This window comes from Lipotes vexillifer, unplaced genomic scaffold, assembly GCF_000442215.2.
Source record: "Lipotes vexillifer unplaced genomic scaffold, Lipotes_vexillifer_v1.1 scaffold266, whole genome shotgun sequence".
Taxonomy (NCBI): domain Eukaryota; kingdom Metazoa; phylum Chordata; class Mammalia; order Artiodactyla; family Lipotidae; genus Lipotes; species Lipotes vexillifer.
The window spans coordinates 82,728-102,723 of NW_006776113.1; the positions used below are offsets into that span (position 1 = coordinate 82,728).

At 38.4% G+C, this 19,996-nt stretch overlaps 1 pseudogene; it reads right to left on the reverse strand.

The window, feature by feature from the left end:
• LOC103070609 (hsp90 co-chaperone Cdc37-like) overlaps positions 1–19,996 on the reverse strand; it is a 64,268-nt pseudogene that overhangs the window by 12,970 nt on the left and 31,302 nt on the right.

The window sequence follows — 19,996 nt, forward strand, 5'->3', positions numbered from 1 at the left end:
TTTTGCCTCCTTAAGTAGTTTATTCCTAGTTATTTTATTATTTTTGTTATGATGGTAAATGAGATTGTTTCCTTAATTTCTCTTTTTGATACTTCATTGTTAGTGCATAGGGATGCAACAGATTTCTCAGTATTAATTTTTATTCTGCAAATTTACTGAATTTGTTGATGAGTTCTAGTAGTTTTCTGGTAGCATCTTTTAGATTTTCTATGTATCATTTTTTGTCATCTAAACAGTGACAGTATTACTTCTTCTTTTTCACTTTGGATTCCTTTTATTTCTTTTTCTTCTCTGATTGCTGTGGCTAGGACTTCCAAACCTATGTTGAATAAAAGTGGCGAGAAGGACATCCTTCTCTTGTTTCTGATCTTAGAGGAAATGCTTTCACCTTTGAATATGATGTTAGCTGTGGGTTTGTCATATATGGCCTTTATTATGTTGAGATAGGTTCCCTATATGTCCACTTTCTGGAGTGTTTTTATCATAAATGGATGTTGAATTTCATCAAAAGCTTTTCCTGCATCTATTGAGATGATCATATGGTTTTTACTCCTCAACTTGTTAATATGGTGTACCACACTGATTGATTTGTGGATACTCAAAACACCCTTGCATCCCTGGGATAAATACCACTTAAGCATGGTGTATGATCATTTTAATGTATCACTGGATTTGATTTGTGACTGTTTTGCTGAGGATTTTTGTGTCTATGTTCATTAGTGATATTTGGCTGTAATTTTCTATTTTGTGGATCTTTGTCTGGTTTTGGTATCAGGGTGATGGTGACCTAATAGAACCAGTTTGAAAGTGCTCCTTTCTCTGCAATTTTTTCTTCTCTGTTTGGTAGATTTTACCTGTGAAGCCATCTGGTCCGGCACTTTTGTTTCTTGGGAGTTTTTTAATCACAGATTCAATTTCAGTACTTTTAATTGGTCTATTTAAATTTTCTATTACTTCCTGATTCAGTCTTGGAAGATTGTACCTTTCTAAGAATTTGTTTCTTCTAGATTGTCCATTTTATTGGCATATAGTTGCTTGTAGCAATCTCTTATGGCCCCTTGTATTTCTGTGGTGTTCTTTGTAACTTCTTTTTCATTTCTAATTTTATTGATTTGGGATCTCTTTTTTCTTGTTGAGTCTGGCTAAAAGTTTATCAATTTTGTTTATCTTTTCAAAGAATCAGCTTTTAGTTTCATTGATCTTTTCTGTTGTTTTCTTAGTCTCTATTTCATTTATTTCTGCTCTCATTTTTATGATATCTTTCCTTTTACTAACTTTGGATTCTGTTTGTTCTTCTTTCTCTAGTTGCTTTAGGTGTAAGGTTAGGTTGTTTATTTGAGATTTTTCTTCTTTTCTGATGTAAGCTTGTATTGCTATAAACTTTCTTCTTAGAATTGCTTTTGCTGCATCCCATAGGTTTTGGATCATTGTGTTTTCATTTTCATTTGTCTCTAGGTATTTTTTAATTTCTTCTTTGATTTCTTCAGTGATCCATTGGTTGTTTAGTAGCATATTGTTTAGCATCCTAGTGTCTGTGTTTTATTGCAGTCTTTTTTTCTTGTAGTTGATTTTTAGCACTGTGGTCTGAAAAGATGCTTGATAGGATTGCAGTTTTTTGTTTTTTGATTTTTGTTTTTAGTTTACCAAGGCTTGCTTTGTGGCCCAGAATGTGATCTATCCTGGAGAATGTTCCATGTGCACTTGGTGCATTCAGCTGCTTTCAGATGGAATGCTCTATAAATATTGATTAAGTCCGCTGGGTCTAATGTGTCATTTAAAACCTGTGTTTCATTATTGATTTTCTGTCTGGATGATCTGTTCATTGATATAAGTGGGGTATTAAAGTCCCCCATTATTATTGTGCTACTGTCAGTTTCTCCTTTTATGTCTTTTAACATTTGCCTTATATTCTGCAGTGCTCCTATGCTGGGTGCATATATATTTACAATTGTTCTATCTTCTTCTTGGATTCATCCTTTGTGCCACTCCCTCTGGCCTGCAGAGTTTCTGTTAAAATGTCAGCTGATAAGCTTAGGGAGATTCCCATGTATGTTATTTGTTGCTTTTCCCTTGTTGCTTTTAATATTTTCTCTTTATCTTTAATTGTTGTCAGTTTGATTACTATGTGTCTCAGTGTGTTCTTCCTGGGGTTAATCCTGTGTGGGACTCTCTGTGCTTCCTGGACTTGGTTGACTGTTTCCTTTCCCATGTTAGGAAAGTTTTCAGCTATTGTTACTCAGCTAATGTTATCTCTTCAAGTATTTTCTCAGGCCCCTTTTCTCTCTCTTCTCCTTCCAGGAACCCTATAAAGTGAATGTTGGTGTGTTTGAGGTTGTCCCAGGGGTCTCTAAACTGCCCTCATTTCTTTTCATTCTTTTTTTCTTTATTCTCTTCTGTGACAGTGATTTCCACCATTCTCTTCCAGCTGACTTATCTGTTCTTCTGCCTCACTTATTCTATTATTGATTCTTCCTAGTGTATTTTTCATTTCAGTTACTATATTCTTTAACTCTGGTTTCTTTATATTTTCTAACTCTTTGTTAAAAACTTCTTGTAACTTCTCACTCTGTGAATTCATTCTTTTCCCAAGTTCTTGGATCATCTTCACGATCATTACTTTGAATTCTTTCTCAGGTAGGTTGCCTATCTCCACTTCCTTTAGTTGTTCTTCTGGGGTTTTACCTTGTTCCTTTACCTGGAATATATTCCTCTGCTGTCTCATTTTGTCTAAATTCTGGTGTTTGTGGACTCAGTTCCACAGGCTGCAGGATTATTGTTTTCTTGCATCTGTTGTCTGTCCCCTGGTGGGTAAGGCTGGTCTAGAGACTCGTACAGGCTTCCTGGTGGGAGGGGCTGGTGCCTGCCCAATGGTGGGTGGAGCTATGTCTTGACCTTCTGGTGGGTAGAGCTATATTGAGAGTCATGTCTATAGGTTGCTGTGGGCTCAGGAAAGGCAGTCTGTCCAGCCTGTCTGTTGATGGGTAAGGCTGTATTCCACCCTGTTGGTTGTTTGGTCTGAGTCCTGGAGCCTACAGGCTGTTGGATGGGGCCAGGTCTTTGTGCCAAAATGTCAGCCTCCAGGAGAGCTCATGCTAATGAATACTCCCTGATACTTCTGCCACTGGTGTCCTTGTCCCCAGAGTGAGCCACAGCTGGCCCCTCCCCCTGATACCTTCCAAGGCCAATAGGTAAGTATGGCCCAGTCACCTATGAAGTCACTGTTTTTGGTCTGGGTCCTGGTATGCATGAGTCCTTGTGTGTGTCTTCCAAGAGTGGAATGTCTGTTTCCCTCAGTCCTGTGGAGCTCCTTTGATCAAGACCTGCTGGCTTTCAGAGCCAAATGCTCTGAGGGCTCCTCTTCCCAGTGCAGACTCCCAGGCTGGGAAGCCTGACAAGGGGCTCAGAACTCTCACTCTTGCGGAAGAACTTCTGTGATATAATTATTCTTCAGTTTGTGGCTTGCCCAACCAGGGGGTATGAGATTTGATTATATCACAAGTGTGCCCCTCCTGCCATCTTGTTTTTGTTTCTTCTTTATGTCTTTGAATATAGAATATCTTTTTTGGTAAGTTCCAATCTTTTTTATCCATGGTTATTCAGCAGTTAGTTGTGATTTTGGTTGGCTTATAAGAGGAGGTGAGTTTAAGGTCTTTCTACTCCACTGTCTTGTCCAGGAAGCCCTCTTAAATTCTTGTTTCTGATGCTTGTTCAGCCTCTTTAAATTGTGCTTTGTTTTGTTTTATTTTTTCCCTTTAGTATGCCTTGTAATTTTCTGTTGAAATGTAGACATGACATAATTGGTAAAAGGCCTTTAGTAACATAATGGTAAAGTGGGAGGGAAAGCATCATATGGTCTTATAATTATGTCTCAGACTTTTGGTGAATCTGTGGCCCTGAACTGTGAATTTCACCATTGCTTGTCTGCTTTTCCCCCCTAAGGTGGAACTGGATGGCTAGAGGGAGCTGGATTTGGGTATTTCTTTTCCCCAGGTAAGTTGGTCTCTGCTAAAACCCTACTAGTTTTAATTCTGATAAAATAGTTTCACCAGAAAGCAGGCCTTGTAAAGAAAAGCAAAATGTTCTGGTATTTTCCTGAATGGTTCCTTTCCACTCTCCCTTCTAGAAACACCAGGAGATTTTTCTCCCAAATTTACTGCGAGAACCAGGTTGGACTCTTGGTCATAGAAATCACAAAAGTGTGGGAACATTATGACTGTGTTCTCCTGGAGTTTTTAACTCTCAGACTTGTCCAAACTGAGCCTGCAGCAGCTTGGCAATTATAGTTCAATTTTTCCTACCCCAGCACTAGTTTCTGCAGAGGTTTTTGCTCATGTGTTTATGCTCCAATAAGTTGTGATTATCTGTCTGTCTCTCCAGGGACAGCAGTTTGCCCTGTGGCCTCACTCTTCTTCTGGATCTAAGAAGAATTATTGATTTTTCAGTTTGTTCTGCTGAGGACAAACTGAACAATTAAGACAGAGTGGTGATTTCTAAGCTCCTTACACATTGGACTAGAAACCAGAAGCCCCATGCTACCTTTTAAACATAATATGTTGCTCTTCACTCGTGAAATGTCAATAGTAAAACTCAACATTTGAAGGGTACCATGTGCCATGGAAATATATGGTAATTATTGTTTAATAACAGATTGAGCTATCCTAATTTCAGTACATTGGATATGTAGAAATCTTGGGCAATATTTTTTCATTAAAATATTAGTTTACACCTAACTTATTAAATTTTCCTTCATTTTGCAAAACAAGTTAACTGCAGGCAGTTTAATTGACCAGTAAAACAATTCTATCAATATCTCTATCTGGAATCAATGAATCATCCATCACTCTTAAAATACATTGAAGCTTCCTCAAATTTAGAACTTTTATCTTCTTGTGCAATTAAACAATAACCACCCAAACCAAAGAATCACCACCCACAAGAGAGAACTGAAATTCAAAGTTATAAAACTAAACTTAATAATCCAAAAGTGGACTGCCTAAGCATAGTACCAATGAATTCTTAGCTGAATCCTGATAAATATAAAATTTTTTTCAAGAAAAATAGTCACTATTAAAAAATCCAATGAGTGAAATGAAAAGGAAATCTCACAATGTTTGCGAGATTTGTGAACTAAAACTGATATTTTTCCCCCTAATTATTACAATTCCCCTGATTTCCTACAAGCTATTTTCTTAACTGCTTTTGTAATGTTAGCTGATTCAAATTCATATGCACCATTTAAGAAGGGGGAAAAAAGTAGTTAACTTGTTTTCTGTCTGCCTTATGAAGTTTCCATTCCCCTATCCTGAATCCTTGCTTTATGAGATAGGGATGGAATACTTATATCCCTTGCTCTCAAAATGAGTTCCTGCAACAAAATAGAGATGACTCAGTCTTCCAAGTGCTTGCTGAGCACCATAGGGGCAAGTTATCTATGAAGGTTTACAGGGTACAAGGATCTTGCTTATTGATTCAACCTTCCTACAAGTGTTTGGTGAGTACCACAGAGAACACACTGTTTGCTAAGGTTGACAGGGTAAGGGGGTTAGTGCCTCCTTCCAACAGTTTATTATACGCTATGCTTAGGTAGTCTGTCTTAGCAGCTGTATTTATGGTGCCAGGAGACTATGGAGGTATTAGCAAAGAGCTTCAGAGGGGGTTAATTAACCTAAAAACATTTAAACTAAATATAATAGACCCCAAAATAGAATTTTACTTGGCAAATTTCTAACAGTCTTGCCATCTGACTGTTGGACCTTAAAAGAATCCTAACATAATGACAAATTCCTAGATCTAGAAATTAAGCTATATTTACCATCCAATGGCAAATGTGCTCAAAACAGTGACATCCTGGAAGTACATTCAGTTTATTATCATAATTATGATCTTTTTGTTCTCACTTTAGGGCTAGAGATAAAAAAAGAGGAAAATTCAATTTCAAAGAGAATTCAGCATATTGTCAACTTTTATCACACTGCCAGAGAAGCAGTATGGATTTCAGCTTGCTTCTAGAATTACCTGTATCAGAATAATGAGGATACATTTGTTAAAACTGTAGATTCCTAGGCCTACAGAATCAGGATCTCTGAATTAGTTGATTCTGTGCAGCACCATAAAGTCTGAGAACCATTGAAAGAAAGCTCTTACCTCTTGCTTACCTCTAAATTCTGCCTTAACTGCTGTAATTCTTTTCTGAGTCACTGAACAGAAGTTTGAAATGCTGCAAAAATCACTTAAGTCTTCGTACGTTTTACTCTGAACAGTTTTTAAAGTTTGCTTTCTAATTCTCAGAGCCTTGGATAATATTGTTTTTAAGTGTTTCAAATTTCTGCTTAAACTAGGATAATAATGGTGGGAAATAAATGCTTTCAAGAGATATCTAGGATGAGGGAGGTAATAGCCAAAACTTACAATATTCCAGGCATTATTTTTACTGCTTTAGATGTATTAATTCAATTCCAAAACAAATTTAAGATTTATTACCGCTGATAACATCATTTCCATTTTGGAGTTGTAGAAACTGATGCACAGAAGAGTTAAATAAATTTCCCAGGATAAAGAGCTAGCAAATGGAAGAAGCAGGATTCAAGTCAAAACAGTTGAGTATAATCACCAGTGTTCTTAACCATCACCCTACTGGCTCCCTGTGGAAGTCAGTAAGATTTAGTGACTGGTTGTATATGAACTGCAATGCCAAAGATGACGCTTTGCTTCTGATAAGTTATACTCTTGATCCACACTCACTGAAATAGGAATAATTACTAACAAGTGCAATAGCAACATAGAATGGTATTGTTTCATGCTGGTCTCAGCTTATCAATAAGCAATGTTGTGGCTGGACCAGATCTTGTGTTTCTTATTAAAATTGTAAGACGCCCTTTAGAAACAATCATCAGAAAAACTTGAAAAAAAATAAAGGCTTATTTCTAACAGGATCAGGAAATTACACAGCACATCTGGGATCACACAGTGAGGAGGGCATGGGTAGAGTGAGAGAGAGCACAAGAGCCTGGGGTTCTGTTTTTATTGGGGTCAAGGGTGGGGCCAAGGAATTCAAGGACTCATTCTTTATTGGTGAATTTAAAACATAAGAGTGGGAATTTAAAGCTCTGGAAGATAAAAAAAAAAAAGAAAAAAGTTGCCCAAATGTCAGTTATCCAAATCAGTCAAAATCTCTAAAACAAAGAAACCTCAGTGAGGCGAGGTCCTGTGACCGGCAGCGTTTACTGCATTCCTGGGATAGATGGGAGTGATAGCCAGCTTTGAAATGGATGCCTAGCAAAGCCTCAGTCATTCATTTGCATTACAAAAAAGGGGGAAAAAACTGTCAGGTTTACACTACTGGTTCTACTGTAACAATTAACAATTTAGAAGAAATTGCTGATTTCCAGTACCAACCAAGATGGAATAAGCCTAGTATGGACTATCTCTCCTAACAGATTACAGCCATACACTCTGAGAAAATACAAAAGCAACTACCTGAAAACTCTGAAAATTAAAATGTAGAAGAACAGCCAGGAAGAAAAATCAAAACATGAATAATGGCCAGAAGCATGTATTCTCATTTATCTCTAGGTTTTCACTCAAAAGTGGGCCAAGTCCCAGAACTGTGCAACAGGTATGAACAGTGGAAACTCCAGGAAAAACAGTGAAAACTCCAGGAAAAAAACAGTGGAAACTCCAGGAAAAATACAGCTGCTAAGACACCCTCTCTTTAGCCGGAGAGCCAGAAAAGAGGTCCTCTGAACGCTGATGGGTATGCAGAGATTCCCTCCTTTCTTTCTCTTTTTCTTTTTCCATCTCCTGGCCTTCCCTGAGGCCAGCCCCAGTCTCAAAATGGCAATGCTGTGGCAGCAGTAGTACTGGCAGCCATGTAGTGGGCACCCAAAATCTTAAGGGAAAACCCTTCCCTCTAGCAAGAGGAATGGAGAACTGGACTCTTGTGTTTCTCACAGTGTTGGGAGGAGGGGAGGATTTCTTTCTTTTTTTTTTCCTCTTCTTTCTTTATCCTAAGGGTAGTCGCCACTGCACAAACAGGGCAACTACATGGGGAGCCTAAATTCTGAGAGTAAACCTAGATTCTGAGCCAGAAAACAGTTGCCCTAGGAAAGCATGGCTGAAACTACAGACAAAATTTTACTGATTGCTTTACTATGTAAGTTCCACTTCCCCTGTGGGTTTCAACTACACTCTGTGATTTATTTGCTGATTATATTCCAGCAAAACCTTTATGGCAATAATTCTCACTCATACACTCCCCAACAACTATAGGTACATGGTTAGATGGGGGAATACAGCAGGGTCTTCTTCTCGGTGAGAACAGAGTCTCTGCAGTTTAGAAATTGGAGTTGGTCCCTTCCTCTTACATTGATGGGAAAAAGACAGGAAGAGCACCTTGAACTATATCCTCAACCTCAGAAAATAGTCTCCAGAGAAGCACTTGTAAGGTTTGAAGTTGATAGCAGACTATAATGGACTTCTAAATACTTCAGCATGGACCATGTGATAATATATTTCTAGCAGTTGGTTAAAACTTTAAGTCTAGAGGCAGTTGCCCTAATCAAGAATGCACAGTCCGGAGTGGTCAACTAACATTATATCAAAAAGGTCCATACTCTAGAAATTGCTATTATAAGTACTTCTTTTATCCTGTGCAAATCAACTATTGACACTTTGGCAATTATCATACTGAGTATCAGACATGGGTCTTTACAACTGGAACTTATGGCTTTAGTATTTAGAATATAAATATTAGAAACTGGCTCTTATTGGTGAAACAGGCAAACATTTATGGCATGTGAGCTGACTAAAATACTTGAGATATGCTCCCCATCCTTGGATGAAGAAGTTATAAAAATCTACCTATCTTTCACCTTTAGAGATAAAACTTGAGTCTTTATTCCCTAATCTGTCCTTTGCCTAGTCATCGATAATGAGAGGATTTCTGAATGTCTGATATAAGAATAAAAGAATCCCACTTCTGTAATGCTGTTGTGTCTGTTTCAAGTGAACCTTTCATTCAAGGTATGGTCAGAGCACCTAAGTGAATGAAGAGTTGGGACTTTATTGAGCCTATAGGATAAGTTGTAGGAAATATCGAAGACATCATATGCTAATAAACTTTAGCTTAATACACCTCTGTATATGAGGCATAAATTTTCTTTTGTTATAATATAATAGAGAGATCATAGCCAACCGTCACCACTTTAAATTTCTTTGGCAACTATATTACATATTAACAAGAACCTAGTTATGGTAAGTGACCAAATTACTTTAGGTCAATTCTCATAACTATGGGGATGCCCTCCTTCTCCACTGAGGTACTAAACAGCTTGTGATTCATGTTAAGTGCCAGAGCTGTGGAAATTTAAGGATTATGGTACAGCATACCTAATACACAGAGAATATGTGGCTATACTACGGCTCTGGGAGGGCACAAGAGGGGAGCCAGAAAGTTCCCACAATCCTTAGAGAGAAAAGCACAGAGGTTATTCTGGGGAGCAACCTCAGCAGGTTTCCCCTAAAGAGTTTTACTGCTTTGAGAAGATGCCTGCACCCAAAGAGGTGGGAGTGAAAACCACTGGTATAGACAGACATCATTTGATGCGTCACCCTGCCTTGGCCAGACCATGGGGAGGAGGAATCAATACTCACATCAAGACCACTCTGGCTACAGAAAACCCCACTGAACACCCCTATGCAACTATATCCATTATAGTAATAAAATGCTCTTGAAACATAGTACAGTGCTGCCAATACCAATCTTGTACTAGTTATTAATTAAGCAAGTAACACCATTTTTCCAAGAAGCTCAAGGTTACTGAAACTGAGAGGTAGAAATCGTCAAAATACTCTTCTAGTCCATCAGTCTTCTGGCTTCACTCACCTCCCATCAGGCCTTGACTCCAAATTCAGTCTTTAACCACTGCTCCCTATAGTGTCACATAATGTCATGCCCTTCCTCCTCAGCCATGACAATTTTCACCCAAGGCCACTCTCACCATCAGTTTTCTTTAGTTCCACTCCTAGGGCTACCAAACTGTTTACTGGGACCATGGAAAATGCAGCTTAATCTTATGTGAGTCCTTACTGATATTCAGCTCTCAGAGAATCTTAGGGTTGGAAAAACTTGAGGTGATACTCAGTTCAACGCTCCCATTTAAAACAGAATTGCCCTCTACGATATCCCTTAGAAATCCAATTTATGACTAAACTCACTTAGCAATAGGTCAATAATTTTTCCTGAAATAATTTCCCTAAAGTTTTACACAATGCATATAAACTGATAAAAGGCAACCTCACTAAGTTTTCTATCAAATGATCTTGGTTCTGTCTTCTGTCAAAAGGAAAATGAATCTTCTACCTAAGCTATATATCATCCCCTCAGTCATCTGAAGCCCATTTCCCTGTGTCTCCTAAATCTCATCATCATAAAATAAGGTTGCGGTTTCCTTTTATGGCATGGTTTTTAGATCCTTCTCCATCATGGTTGTCTCTTAAATTATAGTGAGTGAGCACAAATTAGATTGGGGTTAGGTGGGGTGGAAGTAGTGAAGAGACAGATCCTCTGGTGCCCAAGGAGAACATTATTAAGTCTGAGGAGGAGAACTGGTGGGGAACAGAACATAGAAAAATAGGGCACTATCAGATGTCTACTTGACAATGGTTTCCAAAGTTTCCACTAAACTAATTGGTGCCTAGTTCCACAGACTACCCTGACCAGCTTTGTTCTACAAGGTCTTATCTAGAGGTGCACCCAATTTAGTGCTTGCCACCCAACACACTAGATATTTGAATAAAGAAAATAGAGAAATTCTTGGGTTCTAAGAATTTCTACCTCGTAGAGAGATATAAAGTTGCTAGTTATTTTCATACTTTAGGAAAAACCTTAGGGTTTTTCTGAGAAAAAAAAATTAAAATATAAAACTTGAAATTTTAGTGTGCTTTGCAATTTTTGTCATTTTTGAAATGTGTCATCTATAATTTGCTCAGAAAATCATTATATTTTAGTGTATTTAAAGATAAAAACCCCAGAAGAAAAAAATGATATAATTGTTAATTTTCTGTATTGTTAAATGTGGGATTTTTTGGTTTTGTTTTTGCATTACAATCATAGGGAAAAACAAAAACAAAATTCCTTGGCCAGCAGGAAGAATTTTACTCAGGCCTTTCAAAACTTCAGCCCCTTTCCAACCAAATCCTTCTCTCCCTCTGCTCCCAAGAAATTTGTATTCCCATTTTTAAACTACCCTGCTCCCACCCCAGGCTTAGCTCCCCCAAATGAATTTCCTAGATACCCACCAAAGCTAATTTCTTCTGATCTTCAGGTCCTACTTATGCTTGGGTACCTCTAGGAACTCACCAGCAACTTTCACTCAACCACCTCTTTTCATATTCCTCCAAACTACTTTTGACTTTTGCCTCAAGGCCTATTGATTTACCTTTGATTTGAATTTTCAGGGATAATCTGTTTCTTCTGAAATCTAGATGTGTCTCCTTAATTCATAAATCCTAGAAGTAATCTATTCTGTACAGATGCACAGAAATAGCAATATTACACTGGAAAGAAATTACCAACAATGGACAAATAAAACAAACAGAAGCAGACTCATAAATACAGAGAATAAACTGGTGGTCACTGGAGGGCAGGGGGTACAGGGCTGGGCAAAATAGTGAAGGGAATTAAGAGACACACTTCCAGTTATAAATAATTCATGGGAATGTCATGTACAGCATAGGGAATATAGTCAATAATATTGTAATAACTTTGCACAGTGACAGATTACTAGACTCATCATCGTGATCAGTTCATAATATATATAAATTTTGAATCACCATTTCGTACACCTGAAACTGACATAACATTGTATGTAAATTATACTTCAATAAAAAAAGAAAAAGAAAATATCTATTTCTAAAGGGCCAGAAGACAGGGACTTCCGTGGAGGTCCAGTGGTTAAGACTTCTCCTTCCAGTGCAGGGGGTGGGGGTTCCATCCCTGGTCGGGGAACTAAGATCCCACATGCCTCGCGGCCAAAAAACCAAAGCATAAAACAGAAGCAATACTGTAACAAATTCAGTAAAGACTTTAAAAATAGTCCACATCAAAAAGAAAAAAAAAGGAATCATAAAAGAGCCAGAAAACAATCACCAACAGGCTATGGTAAACGCAACTATAGTACAGGTAACAACTTCTTTTCTTTCAAGATTGGTTTTAGCAATAAAAAGACAAGACAACAGTAATATGAGAGCTGAAATGCAGGAATTGCCCAGATTAAAATGTTTTAATAATAATAATTGACTTCTGCAGTACAGTGCTGAACCCAAGACTAATGGGCTTTCAGTGAATGATTTTGGAAATTGTGGAGTATTTTGAGCTTCCCTGAATTCTGTTCAGAGATTATACTGACATTTTTTGGTGTGGCCAATATATTTCTCATCCATCTATACTGTTTCATTAATTCAATTAGATGCTGACTCTTCAACTGGGAATTTGTTAAATTCTGAGGCATAGTAAGCCATCTATTCCTGGCTGAGAGCCAGGAATGATGGGAAAGCATTTCACAAAGAAACTGCTTGAATATAAATGTCCCAGGATAGTTCTTGAAATTATGGTTCTAAATGCACCCATCAGCTTTAGATCATACAAGGCAATGACAAATTCTCAGAAAATGAAATCATCAAGATAGAATGGATATTGAATAAGTTAACCTAAAAAAAAACTATTATAAATACAGAAGATAGAAGATTCACATCACATTTCCAGGAAAACCTACTCACATGCACTGTCAGAAAAGCAGAATCTGTGTAACTTACCCAGAAAAAGTGGAGGAGCCAATGCAGGTATCATTGACAGGAAAATTCAGCAAAAGAGAGAACTAAGAAAGCATGTGAACTTGAACAAGGCATATTAGCTCCCTGGGCCTCTGTTTCCTCATTATTGAAATAATAAGATGATTGGAATGAGTGAATCTGACTCCAAAATTAATTATAATTTTGACCAGAAGGATTACAAGAGGAATTGTCCATTGTCCCTTCCTTTTTTTCTTCTTTCCACAACATTGATTTTAAAAATCCTTGAAAGCATCTAGGTTTGTACTTAATAATTGCCCTCATCTATGCAAAAATTTTAAACTTTAAGTTTTTTGCACACTTACAATTTAAGTGGAAGAGATATATTTACAGCAATAAAAATAATGGGAATTAAATTATACACAATAGATGTTCAAAAAAGAAATGCAGCAATAGCATTTTTTTCTAATTCGTGGAGGTTATGAAAATATTAAAAGTGCCCCACTTCATATGGGATTGTGGGTAATTCATACTTTTTCTTTGTTCTGTTTTCTAAATTGCCTTCAATGTCCATGTGTAGGTTCTATTATCAGAAAAAGAAAATGAGTTTGTTTATAAAGAAAGGGGAAGGGAAAATAACCTATTTTGTGTATCAACTATGAAGCATTCTTTTTTATATAGAATATATTAATTGAAATGTTTATCTACATAAGTGTTCTGGTTATTTTATGATTTTTATGATATTTTCTATTTCTTAAAACAATTTTCTCAGTTTTAAGAAAAATTGAGGTAAATCGTGCTTAAATTTAGACTGAAATTAAGGATAGAAGGGAAACATTCAACCTGAAAATAATTTGGTACCTTAAGAGTTTAGTAAATATCACTAGCTATTTGACTTAGTTGGTGTAGGCAAGGAAGGAAGATTTTTCCAGAGTTAAGGGGTCTCTGCAGCCATTTAGAGAGAACCAAAGTGTCAAGGGCTTGAGGGGTGGGGTGGGGGGTTCTGAAGGACACACCTCATAGAACATGTCAGTCACAGCACCTGGGAGTCAAGGCATGAGCTTTGGAAGACTCTTCCTCAGACAAAGGCAGGGATAGGACAGCATGAAACATGGGGGCAAAGAATAAGGATGGGAAAGTGAGGTCTCCTCCAAATGTGGGGCCTCTGGGTTCCTGAGGAGCTGTCTTTTCTCCTGCCTGGAACCAAGAGTTGTCCCTTTCCCACCTCTGTGGCCCTCAGAATGCCATGCATAGAGTCAAAATAACTACTAGCTATTAATAACTACTGACTAACATTTATGAGCAATTGCAGAGTGCCAGACACTATTCTAAATGCCTTACACATGTGAACTCATTGAATCCTCACAACAGCAAATGTTTTTACAGATAAGGAAACCAATTCAGAGCGATCCAGGGACTTGCTCTAAGGGCCAGAGTGTTGGAAGCAGCATTCAGCCCAGGCAGTCAGACCCCAGAGCTGGCATTCTTCCCTGCTTCTCCACAAGTGGAAAAAGGAAGGAGGGAAGGAGGTGAAATATATTATAATGAAGAGAGAGGTTTTTCCAAGGGGGCAGTAAAGAAAATCAGCAAAATGTAGCCTAATAATCCACAGGGGCAGAGAGAAGACTCTGGCTTCTGGGTGTGGGTTCCTGTTGTTTTCGCCAGAAGCTGCTTCATCAGTCCCCAAGAACCCCAGCTAGAGAACGCCTGAAAGACAAGAAACTATTGATCATGAAACTATTCGAGGAGGTTAGAGACATACATCTACCATGCGAGAGGAGACTGAAACTCCAGCGAGCAGTGCCAAAATCAACCCTTTCCAGAATGAAAAAACTCATCTCTCAGTACTTCTCAATCTAATTGAAATCCACCTCTATGGGATAGATTCACAGACAGCAGATAAACTATGATTCCATAGTTGAGTACCCTCTCAGCACAAATAACACTTGGGCTGAATTCTCAGCTGCAAATATTCAAGTTAGACAAAAATAAGAGTAACAGAAAAGCACTGTTTTTACATATCTGAAATATACACCCCAAAATCTCCACTTGGGAATAAGAATAGTGGTGTGTATATGTATTTTTAATATATTATTTGTACATATTACTGTGCCTGGTTGGAGATTGGGGTGGGGATTTTTATGAAAGAGATGTGTAAAGGGAGTGCTCGCCGGAGAAGCCTGAGGGAAGTGGGGGTGCTCAGCTAGCACGTGGCTAAGTATGGCTGGAGACAGCTCTTCCTTTTTTCCATATTTCCTGCCATAAGGTCTAAATTTAAATTTGGTTAATAAATAACTTTCAGTTCAAGGTCCATTTCATTTGTATTTTCCTATGAAAAATAAATCGTATGATGCTAGTAATGCAGACATATTATAGCTGTTTCTCTTTTCTGTATCAAACCTGAAAATAAACTTGAAAAGCTACACCTTACAACTCTGACATTTTCCTTTTCTGACGTTTTTGTTCTAGATAAGACCTAGTCTTTTTATACTTACAGAATAAATTCAGTTACTTCTGGTACATAGTAAACCCAAGCTCAAAGTGTTAGGTTCACAAAGAGATATCCACTTTCCTAAATATGAAACGCAAGGAATGGGCTGCAGCCAATGTGAGAACATAGACAAATGTGCATCCTCTAGAATTTGAACCAGGAAAACACAACCAATGGTGTCCATCCCTAAAGTGACACAAGAGGTGGCTTAAAACAACAACATGACTGATGAAAATATTTAAACTCAAAATTGTTCAATTGTAATAACTTATTCCCTGCTGACTTCAATTTGGAATTGGAAATAGCACCACCCTTAATCTAGCTCATGCTAGATTGAGATTATTTTGTTTGGTATCTGTACAAATTCAAAAGTATGTATATTGTAATTTTTCCCTCCTATATGTAACTCATATGGTCTTACCAAAAAAAAAAAAAAATCCTTTCTGGCCGGTCAAATAAAATAAGCTTGACACCCCACGAGCGGAGATAGGATAGTGCATCATTCCTCTAGCTACTCCAAACATTGAGAGGGATGGAGTCATGGATTCAGATTAACCTCTGACTCTGAGCTCCTGTTTTAGCTTATGGATTGTTTTACTCTTATTCTGTACCATGTCAACCCAGAGGTAAAACTGAAAACTGTTTCCTGTTTGCCACCAGGACACAAGGTGCACAAGGTTTTTGTGTTAAAAACATCAGCTGAAAGCTTTGGTGAGACAGGGAGGTTTACAATTGAAACTGTAAAGTCAGATCTTAAAATAATTCTTTTTTTCCCAGAAAGTTATATTTTGGTAGATTTTTGCTTTAGTGCATTAACCAAAAACAAGTTCCTTTCTGAGCCTTTGAGCTACCTGTCATCTTTGCAAGAGTGAGGATTTTGTTTCCATGCAGCTTCTTCAACCCTGTGCAGCACACATTTTTGTGCATCTTCCTTTCTCTTTCTGGCAGCCTTACCTGTGGTACCTGAGTCCCAACTGGCACTCTCATCCATAATGAGGAGTTCCTGAGATCTGGTGTACACAGAGGCACATACCCATAATTACATCCATTAAGATGTTCACATTAGCAATTAAGAATAAATGTCCAAAAGGAACTTACTAGTCTGTCTTATTGGGAAGTCCAGAGGCTGGATGAGCCTTGAAGTTGGTTTATACAGAGATGTCATAAGGACACAGCGCCCTTCCTTCACAGTCAGGGCCATCCCAAAGTGGCCTCACCTCAGCCATAGGAATGCTACTGATGTTTCCTCACTTTACCAGTAGGACACAGAGCTTGAGTTCTACAACCTTTGAACAGAATTCCTCACATTTTCAGTGACTGAACCACCCTAAACTCACCCTTGTAGCTGGGAGCATGCCAGGCACTGACTGGCTTTGTTGTAAATGACCAGAACTGCAACTAGGAGGAGGGAATTGCCCTCTGGGTTTACAGCAAGCCAGGCTGGAGACAAGGTCGACGCTAATGGGGGAGGATGTTAATGGATGTTGAGGAGACTCACAGCATCCACAACAAGAGTGAGGCCTCATCTGCGGGGCCAGCAGCCCAACAGCACGCTCTATGGGGACTGCCTACTAGAGACTTTTAAGTTTCAGCAGCTCTTGGAAAGTCAAAGAGGATAAGAGTGATGGTGGTCAGAAGACTTTAAGACAGAGAGGAGAAAAACAGATACCTGAGATAGAGGTGGAATATGCTCAGGAAGAAAGCAGGATGCAGCCTTGGAAACAAATCCTATGCACAGATAGACATGCAGACCCTGCCCCAGGAATCCCACTCTGTCAAGTCCTGTGTGGTGTAAGCCATAAATCTACCCCCAGCAGGTGGCAAACATGACTTAGTATGGTAGTTTCCCCAGAAGCTGTTCACTCTCTCATTTCCACTTTGCCTCACCATTTGGACATGATAAATACCCTCACTTCCTCACTTCATCTTCAGGGGCTTCACAAAGCTATCATGCTCATCCAAGCCAGCCACTGCTGCCTGCTCGGCCTTAAGAGAGCTTCACAGTCCTGTGACCTCTTCTTTATTCCTCATTCCTCCAGGCTCCTGCAGCCCTGAGGAGTACTCACCCCTGGGCTTTGTTAGTGGAATGCTAGACACTTACAAACATGCAGAAAGCACATTTCTATATAATAAATCTAATAGTAGCCAAACATTTTTCCTAGCCTAGAATGTGCTCATTTCATCTTTGTTTCCATATTATAGACACACGTTCTGTGTCTGGCACTGTACTAGATAATTTTTAAATCTTAATAAATTGTAATAAATCCTCACAACCAAAGAGTGTTTAACAACAAGTTTACAGTTGGGAAACTCAGGCTCAAGTGAAATAACTTGTTTGAATCATTTACTACAGTGGCAGAGCCAAGTCTGTCTAATTCTCTTTCCACCAGATCACAGTAAAATACAGCCTTCTTCCTGAGAACACTATGGTTATATATAAAGAAGGCAAAGAGATGCAAAATACTTTATTATTTAGCTTAAGTTTTGGGTCCAAAATCCATTGTAGGAACTAGGATATTGGGCTGGACCACAGGAAAATTCCGTTTTTTGCCTTGGTTAGAGGCTTGGGGATCCTTCTTCCCCTGAAACCCAGACTCAAATCTTGAATCTTAAAACTCAAAGAAAAAGAAAATCCACATCCCATAGGGCCAGGGATATTGGAGATGGAGACAAGGGGAAAGAAGGAGCTGATTACTCAATACTCAACTTATATTAAAGTGGACCAGGCCACCTGCCCTAGGTTTTTCAGGCTGATATGGTAGTAGTAAACTTGGCTGCATGTGGGCAAAGTGAAAGTGAGAGCTGGCTAGGGCTGATTGAGCCCAGATTCTTAAGTCCAGACACAGAGAAGAAAACACATCCATGCAACCCACCTAGGGGACACCAGCTCTAGGGGGGGAAAAAAAAAACCTTCCAGGATGTTCTAGCATTTGCACAACACATCTGCTTTTGAGAGTGGTTGCTCTTGCCCTAACTTCTCTCTAGAGGGTTATGAAAGGGGTATCAGTGTAGAGAAACTTTGAATTCCCTCTTCACATAGGCATCACAGATGCTAATTATAACTGGAAATGCCTTGTTGATAAATTTCATTATTTATTACATGCAACAGAGAATAAAGTTGTAAGAAAAATTCCTTTCGTCAGGATAGGTTTAATGTGAGTAAAGTGAGAATATTAATGAGTCATTGGAATACTCATTTCAGATACAAGAACACTTTTTCAGATAACCGTGCTGCACCTCCGCAAACTGAAATCATCCCCATCCTTTGAGTCCTAGCGTGTGAGTGATGGAGACCCCACTCACTGCTCCTGTGTCAAAGCCATCTCAGTGCCCTCAACACAGGATGGCCATAGCCAAGGCTGCCTGTTGATTGAAAAAGGAAAAGAACAATTTGTGCAACAAAAGGAAAAAAGAAAAGAAAGAAAAGCCTTGAATACAGAGTAAAGCAGTTTTCTTTAAAAGGGCCTGGTCTTCTTGCTCAACTGACTAAGCTAGTTCCATATAAAAGCATAAAAGAACATTCATGAATTGAAGAACCTAAGCATAGTGAACTGAGTGGTTCACCACCAAGACCAGTAAGTTGACCTTATTATCTGCCTGCTGCATACATGCCATCAATAACAAAGGATGGAGCCTTCATTTAAAATTTGAGTCTTTGGTCCTTTCACAATAGTCTTTTCAGGGTCTCAAAACTCTTCGATATTTTTCCAGAAGTTCTTTATTACTCTGGACACTTACTCCTTCCATCCCACTCAGAACAGGAAGATGAAATTGGAGTTAAAAATATTTACAGACCCCAGAGATAAATTTGGTTTTTGTTCGTTTTATATTCCTTTAGCTAAAACCATGTTTTGTACTACAAATATTAAAGCCCTGCTCATGTGTATTCTAAACCTCCAGATAGTAGGACTCACTGCTCATATTTAGTTTCAAGTAGAGTTTGTGTTGGACCTTCTTTAAGCAACAGATCAGGTTCATTTGCAATTATCAAGATTCATTTCAATTGTTCTTCTCTGGCAAGTTCAATGCGTTCCCCAAGAAAGGGTTTATATAACAATATCCAGGGACTTCCCTGCTGGTCCAGTGGTTAAGACTCTGTGCTTTCATTGCTGTGGGTGTGGGTTCGATCTATGGTCGGGGAACTAAGATCCCACAAGCCACTCAGCGTGACCAAAGAAACAACCCCAAAGAACAATATCCACAAAGAATGAAAATAAAAGTTTTAAGTCAGCCTCAAGTCAAATAATGACAAATAGACAATTGATAAAACTGGCTTTGATGGAGTTCTGCTGTATATTCTGACCTTCACAGAAATTAAACTTTTGTTTTTTTTCTTCTAATCTTCTGGTTGCCACCAAGTATGATGGCAACTTACTGTGCCCCAAACCAATATGTGGTATAAGGGCAACACTATCTAAGTCCAACTTCCTAATCCATAGTGAAAAAAAAGTTTAAACCTGCCCAATCTATCCCTCAGAAATTTTATGAAAATAAATGAGATTTTATGAAAGCACTTTGCCTTATCAGAGGAGGAAGGAGTGTGACATAAATACAAGAGTGTGATAACTGGTAGCAAAAAAAAATTAGTCTTGCGTTATTCCAATATAAATCATATTTCATACATTATAACAATATGGGCACTCATCAGGAATAAAATAACCTTCAATTAGATTGAAATAGAAACAGGTGTGTAATGCAGTGCCTTCTGACTGAATG